Source organism: Felis catus, chromosome A1 (assembly GCF_018350175.1).
Source record: "Felis catus isolate Fca126 chromosome A1, F.catus_Fca126_mat1.0, whole genome shotgun sequence".
Lineage (NCBI taxonomy): Eukaryota > Metazoa > Chordata > Mammalia > Carnivora > Felidae > Felis > Felis catus.
This window is the reverse complement of record NC_058368.1, coordinates 207,903,052-207,917,655: the sequence shown is the minus strand read 5'-3', so window position 1 is coordinate 207,917,655 and position 14,604 is coordinate 207,903,052. Positions and strand designations below refer to the sequence as shown.

Below are 14,604 nucleotides of genomic sequence, written 5' to 3'. Positions count from 1 at the left end.
GTTCTTGAAATGTATGTTCTGCCCACAGTGAAGCCACTTCAAGGACACTGCCTTAAGACAGCAATGTGTTACTGAGATCATCTGGCCTCTACACTGACTGAACCCAGGCAAGGCTTCTAACTCTTAAGATTCTGGCTGGCGGTCGGGGCGCCTGGGTGGCACAGTCGGTTAAGCGTCCGACTTCAGCCAGGTCACGATCTCGCGGACCGTGAGTTTGAGCCCCACGTCGGGCTCTGGGCTGATGGCTCGGAGCCTGGAGCCTGTTTCCGATTCTGTGTCTCCCTCTCTCTCTGCCCCTCCCCCGTTCATGCTCTGTCTCTCTTTGTCCCAAAAATAAAAAATAAAAAACGTTGAAAAAAAATTAAAAAAAAAAGATTCTGGCTGGCGGGTGTGGAGACCTACTCGTCTTGTAGCCGCCCAAGACAAGCCTAGTGCGGGAGCCCCTTTGCTTATAAAATCTGCTACCTACCAACCTGGAATGGTCTTCCTCTTTCTTTGGTCTTTCCTTGCCCTCCCCTAATGGGGCCCTGCTTTGAAATTCACAGGCACTCCCAAGCATGGAACCAACAGCCTGGAATTTTTTGCAACTTGGTTTCCTTCCTTTGTAATAGGAGCTCAAAGTAAGATAAGACTCACTTTGCAGAAATGTTCACACAGTATTTTTTTAAGTTGGCATCTCATCTGCTCCTAAGAGATTGTGAATAGTTTCTGTAAATTACAGAAGAAATTAACTTTTTTTTTTTTCCTCACTCACTGAAATATAGAATCAGAAAGCTTTTCCAGCCCTTTGGGATCTGGATTGGTAGTTTCCAGAGCCATGCAGATGGCAAAACTAATGGACTCGGAAGTACTGAGGTGTGGCAAAGGACCGTATGTTTATTTAGACAAAAGTACCTTCTCTTCATTATCATCAAATATTTACTATGTACCATGGTCTTTGTGGCACTATTAGGCAGTAAATGTATTTGGGCCTAAAACAAAATTCTTTCCCTGGGGTGCCACTGGGGAAGAGTAAAAACTGCGAGCAAACACAGAAGTAACATTTAGGCTGATTCCGGCAATATTTTGAGCCACCCAATCAAGAAGTGATTCTAAGATAAGATATGATGCATGCGCAATCCTTCTTAATCATTCTTGGGTTTCTTCCCCTCCTACAGTCCTTGGCAATCATGACACTTCCCAGGGTCCCTAAAACCAACCAGAACAGGCCTAGCAAGGCCCCATGTAATAATCCTGCAAACTGTCAAGCATCCAGGTGAGTCCTCCAGACCCCAGAGCCTCACTGCTCTCTTCTCTGGGTCCTAGCTGGTCACAGAAGCAGCATGTGGATCCCAGACCCTCTTGGGAGCTTCCCAGGTGAAATCTGAAACCGGCCAGTACTTGGAGGGCAGGGAGAGACCTATGAGAGACACTGGCCACTCAAGTTGGTAGATGCTATCTTTTTTTTTTTTTTTTTTTTTTTTTTTAAGTAGGGCCCAGTGTGGGTCCCAACTGGTGGGGCTTGAACTCACAACCCTGAGATCAAGACCTGAGCTGAGCTGAAGAGTCAGATGCTTGACTGAACCACCGAAGCGACCCTGTAGTTAGGTACAGTTCTAACAAGCAAAGGGAACTTATATAGGAGACTTGAGTGGTAACAAGATGAGCCATCCCTGCACCCCTCTGCCAAACCTTAAAAGTTTATGCAGAGATCTTAACAAGGTTTAGTCACATGTACCCTGCAGGTGTTCTCAACACTATGTCACTATCTCAAGGTTATGTCCATGGAGCATCCCCTAAGAGCCCAAAAGGCAAGCAGAACCCACTTTCCAAGGACAGGGGAAGGGATGAGAAGCGCAGATTGCCCAAGCGCAGCTCAAGGGTCAACTGGAGGTCGTGTCTCTTCCCTGACCTTCCCCAACAAGGCAGTGTTAGGATGATCTCCACAACAGCTCCAAAGACCACAGGGGCTCTCCATAGTCCCATCATAAAGAGAGGCCCCATAGGTATTTCAAAGGCCCAGTATTTGAAATGTGAATTTCAAAGACTGGATGGCATTTTTTTTTTAATTTTTTTTAACGTTTATTTATTTTTGAGACAGAGAGAGACAGAGCATGAACGGGGGAGGGTCAGAGAGAGGGAGACACAGAATCGGAAACAGGCTCCAGGCTCTGAGCTGTCAGCACAGAGCCCGACGCGGGGCTCGAACTCACGGAACGTGAGATCATGACCTGAGTCGAAGTCGGACGCTTAACCGACTGAGCCACCCAGGCGCCCCTGGATGGCATTTTTAAGAGGAAAAGCAAGTTGCAGCAGACACAGCTTTCTGTGACACAAAAGCTTCAGGACTGTTGCTACAGATGAAACTCGGCGCGTTTCAAAACCCGGACCAGAGCCAGGGTCCTAGGACTGACTGTCCAAACACCTTTTCGTCGCTCTGACCGCCTAGCGGAAACACAGCCCGAAGTTTGGCTGAAGCACTCGTCTTCTGCCCAAAGATTTTCTGCCGGGGAGCCCAGGGTTCCGCCCCCTCGCTTGGGATAACAAGTGGCCTCGCGCGGTCACACCAGGTCCCGGGGCCCTCGGCAGGCCTCGGCGTCCCGCCGCTGCGGGGCCCGCCGGCCGGGGCAGGAGTGTTGGGCGCGCGACGCCTCCAGCGGAGCCGTGGGTTCCCCTGTTCCTTCCCAGGCCTCTCCCACTTCCTTTCCCACCGCTCCCCGCCCGCCCGCCGAGGCCCGGGGCCGCACCTCCGCGGGGTCCCGGCCGCCTCCCGCAGGGTCCCGGCCGCTTCCCCCCCGGGACCAAAAGGGGGAGAATTCCTGTGGGTCCCAGGAGTGCCAAGAGTGCGCAGCAGGACGGGAAATTGCAAAAGTCCTCAGCCCTCTGCCCTCCCCCGCGGCTTTCCCGTAACTCCCGCCCCTCGGCGCTCGCCCCGCAGCTGATTCATAGCCCCGGCGCGGGGCCGCCCCTGCACGTCCACACCGGCGTCCGCACCCGCGGCCCCGCGCCGCCCAGGACCCGGCCTGGAGCCGTCCGCCCGCCCGCGGGGTGAGTACCCCCGCCGCCCTGCCACCCCGCCGCCCGCTCGCTCTCCTCCGCGCCCCGCGGCAGCCTTCCCCGCGCCCCGCCAGCCCTGCCCGCGAGCGGACCCGGCGCGGCGTCCGGAAGGATCGGACGGCTTTGCAAGCCCCTTCCCGGGGTCTGCCCGCCTGGACGCGGCCCGGCGCACGGCCGCCTGCCTGACCCGCCCCGCGCCGCCTCCGCCCCGCGTTTGCTTTGGCTCACCGTTGGACCCGCTCCGAGCCGGTGCTTTGAGGGCTCCCCGCCTCTGGCCCGCCTGCCTGGTGCGTAACTTGTGAAGAGTAATTCTTTCCAGAGCGCACAATGCTGGGTCCGTCGCGGCGTTTCCTTCCCTGCTTGGAAGTTCACAGTCCCGTCGCTTCTTTCTCAGTAGTCGGGAATGTGTGTTGAATTAAAATTCCCACTTTAATCCACCTTTGCTTCTCTCCCAACACATCACCACGGGAGTTGATTGTATTCCCCGACACCCCCCCTCCCCCCCGCCAAAGTTCCCTCGGAGTTGTCGGTGGTGTCCCTCCTGCTGGCCTCTGTTTACACCTGGAAGTGGGCGGCGCTCACCCCGGTGTGCAGCGAGGACATCCCGGGGGTGCGGTGGTGCGGGAGCGCGGGACAGACACCTATCCTCCTCCTCCACTCGAATGGAGGGGGCGCGGAGCTGGCCGGTTGAGCGGCGGGAAACTTGCAAACGCCCCCCGCCTCCACCCCGCATGGAGGGGTTCAGTAACTTGTCCAAGACCGAAAAACTGGCTGCGGTGACTCCAAAATCCCGTAGCCCAGGGCTTTGGCCCTGACACCATGAGTCCTTTCTTGATGGTCCTTGGCCTTTCATCAGCCCAGCCATGCACGCATGCATCCTGCCTGCCTGCCTGCGGTGAGAGGCGCCACTGAGTGCCACGGAGGTGCCACTGAGAAAGGCCACTTGGTAACCGACAGGCTCCAAGACTCTTTGGGACTGAGCTTATGCTCCAACTCAAGAGGAGTAAAAGTGGGGGTCCATGTAGAGGATCCCATAGAAATAAAGATGGTATATTTGATTTGAACAGGAAGGAGAGAAGCTTTGGGTGTTATGCCCAAGTCTAAAGCTGACGTTGGGACTGGGGTGAAGTTAATCATCGCCTCAGCCTCAGTTTCCTCCTCTGCAAAATAATAATGGTTCATACGATGGACCAGGCACTGTTCTGAGTACTTTACGTATGCCAGCTCGTTTAAGCTTTACCAGTGAGGGAGGGAATAGCTCTGTCATTCTCGTTTTATCAGTGAGGAAACCAAGGCCCAGAGAAGTTCTGTAACTTGTCTGTGGTCACACAGCTAACAGGTGAGAGTCAGGAATTGGCTTGGAGTCTCCTTATAACCACTATGCTGTGCCTCAAACTCTAGGACTCTTTTTGGAGTGGTTCTGGGGGTGGTGCTTCATTACTGTCCTACTTTGTCTCCCTCCTGGGCTGCTTTAAAATGCACCCTGGAGGCTGAAGGGCCCCGATCCTTGGAGCTTATTAAAAACACTGGACTCCAACTTGAGCTGCCTGTTTAGAATCTTCAGGTTGTGCTCAATTTGTATCTGCCCTGGTAGCATTCAGTACTATTAGAAGCTAATAGTGCCGGGGAGCTCACCACCTAATATTTCATTGCCAGACAAAGTTAATTCTCAGCTATAACTTGTCTCCTTGTGACTTACATCTTGGTCCTGCTTCTGCCTCGTGTTGTCCCAGCAAATATGTCTGAGCCTTTTGTATCAAAGGTCACCTTGACAGTGTCCCACTCAGGCCACATTGGGGAAAGTACTTACGCACTGGGTCTCTCCTTCTACCCCTTTCTTTAACCTGAAGGGCCAGGAACACCTACAGAGATGCACGTGTAGGTGTGCCAGAGTCTCTGATGCTTCTTATAGCGCTTTTGTCTTAGAAAAGGAACCGAGTCAGGAAAACTATGGCTTTGAAAGAGAAATCAGTGGTAATATCCTTCCACAAGAGGAAGGAGATGTTTTCCTGTGGGAACTGGGCTGGGGCACTGTTGGCTCGGGTAGAAGGAAATCTTCCTGAGTGTCATCTTGCTCAATTACAGGAACAGGGAGACTTGGCCCTCTTTTCCCTGGAAAAGGAAGTCCTCCTTGATTTAAAAAAAAAAAGTAAAATGGGGAAAAATCAAACAAATAGAATATTGTGAGAAATATCCTTCCCTCCAAGCAGGCTTCTTTGTAGCTGCGGAAAGTGAGTTTCTTTCCCAACAGCTGTGTTATTGGCTTCACAGCCTTCCTTCCCTTCTCATTTTAGTTCTGCAGTTGGCCCTTGAACAGCGCGGGCGGTAGGGGTGCCTAAAAATCCACATAGAACTTTTGTGTCCCCCAAAACTTAACTGCCAATAGCCTACTGTTGACCCGATAACACAAACATTTGATTAACACATTGTGCACATTATATATACTATGTTTTTACAATGAAGTAGGTTAGAGAAAGGGAGATGTTCTTAAGAACATCATAGGGAAGTGAAACTACATTTACAGTTCTGTACTGTATTTATTGAAAAAAATCTGTGTGTATGTGGACCCATGCAGTTTAAACTGGCATTGTTCAAGCATCAACTGTACTGGCTTTTCAACATTTATATATTCCAGGTTGTCTGAATTTCATTTTTATGTTTTAAAAGCAATTCAAGTAATAACTGACTATATTCTTATTCAAAAAAATAGAGAAGTGTAGGGGCGCCTGGGTGGCTCAGTCAGTTAAGCATCTGACTTCAGCTCAGGTCATGATCTTGTGGTTCTTGGGTTCGAGCCCCGTGTCCAGCTCTGTGCTGACAGTTGGGAGCCTGGAGCCTGCTTCGGATTCTGTGTCTCCCTCTCTCTCTGCCCCTCCTCCACTCCTGCTCGGTCTCTCTTCCTCTCAAAAATAAATAAACATTAAAAATTAAACAAAATTAAAAAAAATAGAGAAGTATGTGGAATGAAATGTGGAACTACCATGATCACTCTTATTCTCAGAAGAGGGATGGTTACATTTGGTAAATACCATTCCATGATTTTGTTTTCTTTTCTGTGCATTTGCATAATATGTACACATACATATGTCTTAATGTATGTAAATGAGATCTAACTATATATTGTGTAGCTTACTTTTTCATTATCCAGGTCTTAGGGATCTTTCCATGTCAGTACAAACCTTTTGTTAAAGACTACATGTTATTCTAAATTAGAAACATAATTTATCCATTTTTTCCCTTCTTGATGGATATTTGGATGATTTCAGATTATTCAACATTAGCAGCAGTACTTTAGGAAAGACTGCATTCATCTTTGTGTGTAAACCTGAATATTTCTGTGAAATAGAGTTCTAGGGTCCAAGGGTTTGTCCATTTTTTCACTTGATACAGTTCTTCAAATCATAGCACTGCCTCCCACCCCAGGTACTGATTTAAATTCAGTGCATGAGAATCTGCTTCCCTCATCCTTCCTAACATCAGCCATTGTCTTTTTTTTTTCCATTTAAATTTGCAAATCTGGTAAATGAATGAATATGGCATTTTAATTTGTATTTTGCTTATTACTACTGCAATTTAATTTCTCTTAATATTTATGGTCATGTGTGTCTTCTGTTCATGTCCTTTGCTCATTTTTCTTCTATTTTTTTAAATGTTTATTTTTTTGAGAGAGAGAGACAGAGCGTGAGCATGGGAGAGGCAGAGAGAAAGGGAGACACAGAATCCGAAGCAGGCTCCAGGCTCTGAGCTGTCAGCACAGAACCCGACATGGGGCTCAAACTCACAAACCGTGAGAGCATGACCTGAGCCAAACTCAGATGCTTAACTGCCTGAGCCACCCAGGCGCCCCTCTCATTTTTCTATTGAGTTGCTTTTTCCTATTCCTATGAATCTCAGAAGCTCTATACCTATTCAGGATCTTAACCCTTTGTCTGTTGTAGATTATTTCAATATTTCTTCTAGTGTGATTCTCTCCCCACCCCCCAATTTTTTGGTCGTAAAATACATAATATAAAATTTACCATTTTAATCATTTTTAAGTGTACAGGTCAGTGTTACTAAGTACACCCTTATTGTTGTGCACCCATTGGCACTGTTCATCTTTAGAATTCTTTCCACCTTGCAAAACTGACACTCTATGCCCATTAAACAGTAACTCCCACTTCTCCCGACCCCAGCCCCCTGTAAGCAGCATTCTACTTTCTGTCCCTATGAATTCGACTACTCCAGGCACCTCACAGGGATTGGAGAAATCGTATAGCATTTGTCTTTTCGTGACTGACTTAATTCACTTAGCAAAATGTCCCCAAGACCATCCATGTTGTAGCAAGTAATGGATTTTTTTTTCCTTTTTAAGAATAGATAGTATTCTGTTGTATGCATACACCACTTTTACTTATCCATTCATAATGCTTTTGTTTTTAACTATCTTTTGCTACACAGAAGTTTTTTAAAAAAATTTTTTTAACATTTATTTTTTGAGAGACAGAGAGAGACACAGCACGAGCAGGGGAGGTGCAGAGAGAGGGGGAGACACAGAATTGGAAGCAGGCTCCCGGCGCTGAGCTGTCAGCACAGAGCCCAACACGGGGCTCGACGCGGGGCTCGAACCCACAAGCCTGAGATCACGACCTGAGCCGAAGTCGGACGCTTAACCGACTGAGCCACCCAGGCACCCCATGTCATTTTCTCTTTTGTATAAACTTTACAAATAGCTTGCCAAGCTAAAAAAAAAAACTTCCTGTTGGAATCTCTCTTTGGATTTTCTTGGGTTTCTAAGGGTTTATAATTGTTAATAATTCTTTATGCCTTAATGTCCATTCTGGTCTGAGCTCCAACTCTGGAGGAAGCAGTGTGTTTGGAAAAGCACTGTGATCTGGGGACTGACTCACCTGGACTTCAAGTTCTGGAAGAACGATGTCGCCCTGTGTCAAAGTTAACTTTTAACCTTGTGAACTTTTGTTTCCTCACCTGTGTAAGTGGATGATAACTGAATTTCTTTCATAAGACTCTTGTGAAGATTCAGTTAATAAACTCATGCAGGTCACATAGCACAGCACCTGGCAGGGAGCTGGGGTCCACTTCGTGCTGGCTAGGATCATTTTCACATTTACTTTCATATCCTAGTATGGCCTCTGCAGTGCACCTCATCGTAGAAGGAACCAGTAAATGTTTCCTTTCTGTATCAGTAGTATCCTGGGAGACAAAAATATGTAATAGTTATTGAATATGGTAGTATTTCTCCAACTTGGGTGTGCATGTGACATCCGCTAGGAATTCTTTTTTAAATACAAATTTTTATTCGGTAGCTCGAATGTGTGGCTGGTTTTACATTTCTAGTCTCTTCGGTGATGTCAGTGCTACGGGTCTTCATCCACGCTTTGAGTATATAATCTTTTACTGGTATTTAAAATCATACTGCTGGTGATAGTATTTCCTATTGGATTAAATGTGGTTGACAGGACTTGTAAATTGCTTTCTTTTAATATCATATGCTAGAGAACTTGCACGTAAGAGAACTTGAACTAAGTTATTGTTGTGTTGTTTCTCTCTTCCCTCCCTCCCTTCCTTTCTTCTTCTTCTTTTTTTTAAGGACAGAGGGTTAATCGGGCACTAAATATAATACCAAGTTCTAGTCTTAGATCTGAAATCACTGAGGCAATCAACTCTCTGGATTATTTAAAACTGTTGTCTTAAGATGACGATTGCCACATAAAATACATCCAGTCTGAGTATAAAATCTAAAGTCAACTAAAAAGCCATAATTTCAAGTGTCTTACCAAATAGAAAAATGTAAGATGTAAGTAACACTTGGAAAAATGTAAGATAAAAAGAACCCTTGGAAAACATGGAATTAGCTCCTACTATGTGAGAACAGTAGATGTTGTACGTCAACAGAAGCTATGCTGTCATGTGAGTAAACTTTTCGTATGTCACGTGATCTCTTGGTCACCTCTTTCTGTTCTCCATCTGTCCAATGGGGGGCTTTGAGCAAGGTCACTTCACATTCCTTAGTGTGCCGGTCTGTCAGAAGGGAATGGCAGTATGTTTTTCTACCCAGGACATTGATTACTTTCTGTAATTGAAAATGCATTTTTAAAGCCCCTATATTCTCTCAGGATCTGAGAGATCACGTTTTCGTACAGAAACACATGACACGCTTGTAGGCTGATCCAGTACTTAAAAAATACCAATCTTTTTTGGGGCCCCTGGGTGGCTCAGTCAGTTAAGCATATGACTGTTGGCTTGGGTCATGATCTCATAGTTCTTGGGATTAAGCCCCTTGTTGGGCTCCGCGCTAACAGCACAGAACCTGCTTGGGATTCTCTTTCTCCATCTCTCTGCCCCACCCCTGCTCGCACTCTCTTTCTCTCCTTTTCTCTCTCTCAAGATAAATAAACTTAAAAACAACAACAACAACCACCACCTTTTTTTAGGTCTATTTGACAAGTATGGTTTGGATTTGAATCAAAAACTATTGTCAACTGGTTTAACCCTGTTGGGATATATGGTTCAAATCTGAAAGTAATGGAATTGCCACTACTTGCATATGTAAATATGTGTAAAACACGCACATGTTGTAAAGAATGCTTTATGTTGCAGAATTACATCACTTGAGAGATTTGACCATAATTTCCATCCTGCTCACCTCCTTTACTCCATCCCAGCTCTAGATTTGTAAGTGTTACTAGTTGGGTGTGTCTTTGGGGGCCAGTTTGGATCCTTGAAGTAGAAGACAGCAAGGCAGAAATGGATGTGCAAGAGATTTGGGGGAAATGCCCTGGTGAGGGATAAAGGGACAAGGGAGCGGGAAGAGGCAGAGAAAGCCTGCAAATCCCATGCAAGGTGACAGGGAAGAAGGAAGATTGAGAGGGAGGGGCTTCCACCTACAATGCAGTTCTGAGAATGTTTTGCCCAGGCCAGTGGGGAGACGTAGATCAAATGTTGCCTATTGGAGGAGTTCCCTGTTGAGCAGAAAAAGTTTGGCCCGATCATCTGCTGGGAGCAGCCTGCAAGGACTGTGGGCTGGGGTTTGAATGTGCAGCGGATGGAAAGGGGCAGCAGCGGAGGCTGTCAGTCAGCTACGGTCCTGAGGCAGAGCCTTCTAAAGGGAGCGCAGAGTGGCACGGTTGCACACTCGCACACCCGTCTTCCAGAGGTGTTTGTGCGCACACGCTATTCTGAAATGGGCTTTTTCACTCAGTATTTTTTGGATATTCTTCCATGGCAGCACATAGATCTATCTTATCCTTTTCACAGTTTCATAGTACTCCTTTGTGGAAATGCACCACGATTGAATTTTCTGATTCTTTTTCACGGACACTTGGACACTTCACGGAAAACATTTCATGTTTTCATTTTTCCTAGATATTAACAATACCACAATGAACCCTCTTTAAAATACATCAGTTTTGTATACAGACACACATATACAAGCATACTATTTAGAGGACAAAATTCCAGAAATAGAATTTCTGGATCAAAGGGAATGCACCCTGGAATTCTAATAGGTATTTTCCAAATGACCTTGGCAAAGTTGTGCTGTTTGACCATCAGTGAGTAACAATGCCTGCTTCTTCAAACTGTTATCAATGCTAGGTATTAAGACCTTTTTAGGCTTTGCCAGTTGGATACCATGCAGACCCACATACAGACATATACAATTACTTTTTTAATTTGCATGTATTTAGTAATGATATTGTCCTGTTTATTCTCTTTTGGCTATTCATATTTCGTTTTTTCGTGAATTACAGATTCATATCATCTATCAGTTATTTTACAGGGTAGCTTATCTGTTTTTGATTGGTTTCTTTTTTTTAATATTTATTTTTGAGAGAGAGCACACAAGCAAGGGAGGGGCATTGAGAAAGGGAGACAAAATCAAAGCAGGCTCTAGACTCCAGGCTGTGAGTGCAGAGTTGGACGCGGGGCTCGAACTCATGAACCATGAGATCATGACCTGAGTTGAAGTCGGATGCTTAACCGACTGAGCCACCCAGTTACTTAATGGGTTTCATTTAAGTAACATGTCCACAGTGATATAGTTATTAAGTGCCAGAGCAATGATTGGGCCCTCAGCATTCTTATGTCAGAGCCCGTGCACTTGACTATTACAGCTTCCTTTTCCCACAAAGGTCTAGGTTATTGTTCCAGTACGATTCTGGGGAATAATCTGTCTTGTCTCCAGTGATTTAAAATATATCGTTAGCATGTACTAAATTCCTACATCTTCTTTAGGTCCAGAATACTCCTTGGACCTAGGTTTTCTATTCCTTTCTTTGTCTTCACTTACCACTCAAAGATCCAGCTTTAATCAGTCACAAGTTCCAAGAATCTTTAACTGAATGTTGATTTAAAAAAGAAAAGCAAGGGGCACCTGGGTGGCTCAGTCGGTTAAGCATCCGACTTTGGCTCAGGTCATGATCTTGCAGTTTGTGAGTTCAAGCCCCGCACCGGGCTCTGTACTGACAGCTCAGAGCCTGGTGCCTGCTTCTGATTCTGTGTCTCCCTTTCTCTCTCTGCCCCTCCCCTGCTCATGCTCTGCCTCTCTCTCTCTCTCTCTCTCTCTCTCTCTCTCTCTCTCTCTCTCTCTCAAAACTAAATAAACATGAAAAAGATTTTGAAAAGAAAAAAAAAAGAAAAGTGATTGTGCATAAGCCAATTTAGTCTCACAAATAAGGGATGATCTTACAAAACTAGTAGACACATTTAACCAGGCAGGTTTAAAGAGAGGACAAGGAGTGCTTAAACCTTTCTTTGAGCACCACCTCCAGGTGGTGGATACTTTATTTTATTTAGTTAATTAATTTTTTAATGTTTATTTATTTTTGAAAGAGAGAGAGTGCGAGCATGCGAGGGGCAGAGAGAGGGAGACACAGAATCCAAATCAGGCTCCAGGCTCCGAGCTGTCAGCACAGAGTCCAACGCGGGGCTCGAGCCCATGAACTGCGAGATCATGACCTGAGCCAAAAGTCCAATGCTTAACCGACTGAGCCACCCAGGTGCCCCTGGGTGGTGGATACTTTAGGAGGAAAGGGGGGTGGAATTGCAGTGAAACCTTACAAGTAATGCGTCCTGTGCTATAATGGTGGAGGCCCTTTCAAAAGGGCTCCCCAAAACATGCAGTGCTCATAGAAAAGAACAAAGTAGATGAACTTGGGAAATGTGGGGAACATGCCATGCAGCACTTGGTGCTGGCGCACAGAACTCTTTCACAGGGAGCACACACCCAAGCACACTTCCTGGATGAACAGCTTCTTTCTTTAAAATAGAATTTGCATATGACATCACTGGGCACCCAGCCAGTTCTGAAAAGTTTGGCAACACACCCCGTTCTTGGGAAGCAAATGACTGGTCATGTTGCTTCTCGTGGGGATTATTTATGGTGAGGAAACTTCCCAGGAATAAATATTTTAGTAATGACAGTACAAGAAGTCCTAGCAAAGAAGGGCAGACTCACACCCTTTGCAAAAGTTGTGCCTGTAGTGTTTGTACTGAGGGACGTTCAAAGGCATCTTCGTTTTGCACAGAGACAAGATTTGAATGAGAAGTTCTACAAAATGAGTGGGTAATTTTTCTTTTCTTTTCTCCCTTTGTCTCCCCAGAGAAGAAATGTCAATGAAAGACTAGGAATTAGGCAATGTTTGGCAACAGGAAAAGTAGAAGGGCCTGAAAAGGAATCTCCTTAATAAAATAAAATTGAAAGCAAAGAAGAAAGAATGTGAGAAAATTAGTACAAACGTTTATTCATTTACTGGGTAACAACCACGTCCTGGGACTATGATAGACAGTGGGGCCTCGGGTCCAGGCCTGTCCTCAGGCAGCACATAGTCTGGCTGGGAATGATGGAGATCTCAAAAATAGAAATAAAGAACAGATTTGGGCAAAGAACTAAGTAGTGTGGGTGAGGCAGGAAAGTGGTTTTGCCTTTCTGAATTCTTCCTGACTTCCTTTTCTTACTGGACACTGGAAGTGGCAATACTCCCCACGGACATGGCAAGAGAAAGCCTGATGGAAGAACCAGAGGGCACGGTGGGCTTTTCCGGAACAGCAGTCCCTAGGAGAACAGGCGGAGCACTGACTGCCGCTGAAGGGGCTCGCCGGCCCAACTCACACTCAGCCCTTGTCCTCCAGGTGCCGTAGGAAGGCCTGGCCTAATCCTTCAGTGTCATTGATCTGCATCAGGGGTCCAGTCTAGGGCGCAGGGCGCCCCAGAGCTCGTGTGCTGACCTCTCTTCTCTGTCTGTATGGAGTCTGCAGGTGATCATCCAGTCCTGTGGCTTAAGTACCACATGCATGCACCGAGGATGATTTCTACCCCTGCCCGGACCCCTCCCATGGACCCCACTTTGTGTGTCCAGCCAGCTCACGTGGCTGTCACATAAGCATCTCCAATGTAGCAAGCTGCAAACCGAGCCCTCGATAGAGCCCACTACATCTGTTCGTCTCTTCTCTGTTGATAGCAGCCTCCCTTCTGCCAAGAGCTCAGGCCATTTTGGGGGCCACCCGTGATGTCTGACTTTGTCAGCCCCTGTCACACCCTGCCAGCTCTGTCTGTCAGATCTCTCCTGAGTTCCACTGCTGTTTCCGCCTCCACTGCCGTGACCGTGGCCTGAGCCAGTGCCATTGTCCCTGGACTACTGCAGACCTTCCTAACTGCTGTCCCTCCCACTGCCCCTGCCCCCTCCTGTCCCCACCAGTCTCTTCCTGTTCTGGTGAGTGAGATAGGCTATTCCTGTCCCGAAACTGCCCAGTGGCTCTCACCTGCCCCAGGGTAGAAGCCACAGTTGGGAAAATGCTTCCCTGTCTGCTCTCCCTCTGTGGACCCTCTGTTTTCACCTCCTGCTTCTCACCTCTCACTGCAGCAGGAGCTCCTGCTGTTCCTTGAATGAGCCCAGCACTCTCCCACCTCAGCGTCTGGGTGCCACTCACCCCTTCACCTCCAGGTTCTTCCCTGTGGTTGTGGGGGAGCTCACCAGCCAAGAGCTGGTGCCCTCGGAGTAGGCACAGGGTCTTTGGAGGCAGGTTTACAGAGGAGGAGGGGTGGGGGCCACATGGGCTGTGCAGGGTCACCTGGGGCCTGGGAGCAGCTGACTCAGAGCCCTGGGTGTCTGTGTCCTTCGCACGGCATCAGGCGTCGGGAAAACTGTTCGTGCGGCGTTTCCCAAAGGCTGACACCGGTGTCTCTGGGATGTTCTTCCAGCTGCTGACTGTCACTCTGCAAGTTTTGGTGAACTTTACTGATTTTGCCAGAGTATTCAGACGACAGCCAGGACCCGTAATCCCTCTGCAAGTGGTCCTGGCGTGGTCTGGGGCCTGAAGTGTTGGGATGGGGGCTGTCCAGTCACACCATGGGAAATAAGCACTTCGCCCAGGTGCAGGCAGTGACTGCTGTGTCCCGTTTGCCACCTGTCCAGCACGTCTAAAACGGTGCACGTCAGAACAGATGAAAGGAAAAACCGTGGATCTGAATGGCTGCTGATGCCAGCCTCCTCGGATTCACAACCTGCCATGTGTGAGACAGTGGGGGAGGGCGGGACTTCCAGACGGGACCGTCCTGGTGCTTCTCAA

The 14,604-nt window shown here is 47.4% G+C and overlaps 1 protein-coding gene across 4 annotated transcripts in view; it reads left to right on the top strand.

Annotated features, from left to right (window-relative positions):
• Positions 1–2,899: 2,899 nt before the first annotated feature.
• OSMR (oncostatin M receptor) overlaps positions 2,900–14,604 on the top strand; it is a 52,499-nt gene continuing 40,794 nt past the window's right edge. For 3 of the 4 annotated variants that reach the window (XM_023238974.2, XM_045037956.1, XM_023238963.2), the window contains exon 1: positions 2,900–3,027. The gene's annotated coding sequence lies outside the window, so the exon portion shown is untranslated. Of the gene's footprint in view, positions 3,028–3,185; positions 3,324–14,604 lie in introns of those variants that run through there. The other variant, XM_023238966.2, reaches the window with a different exon arrangement.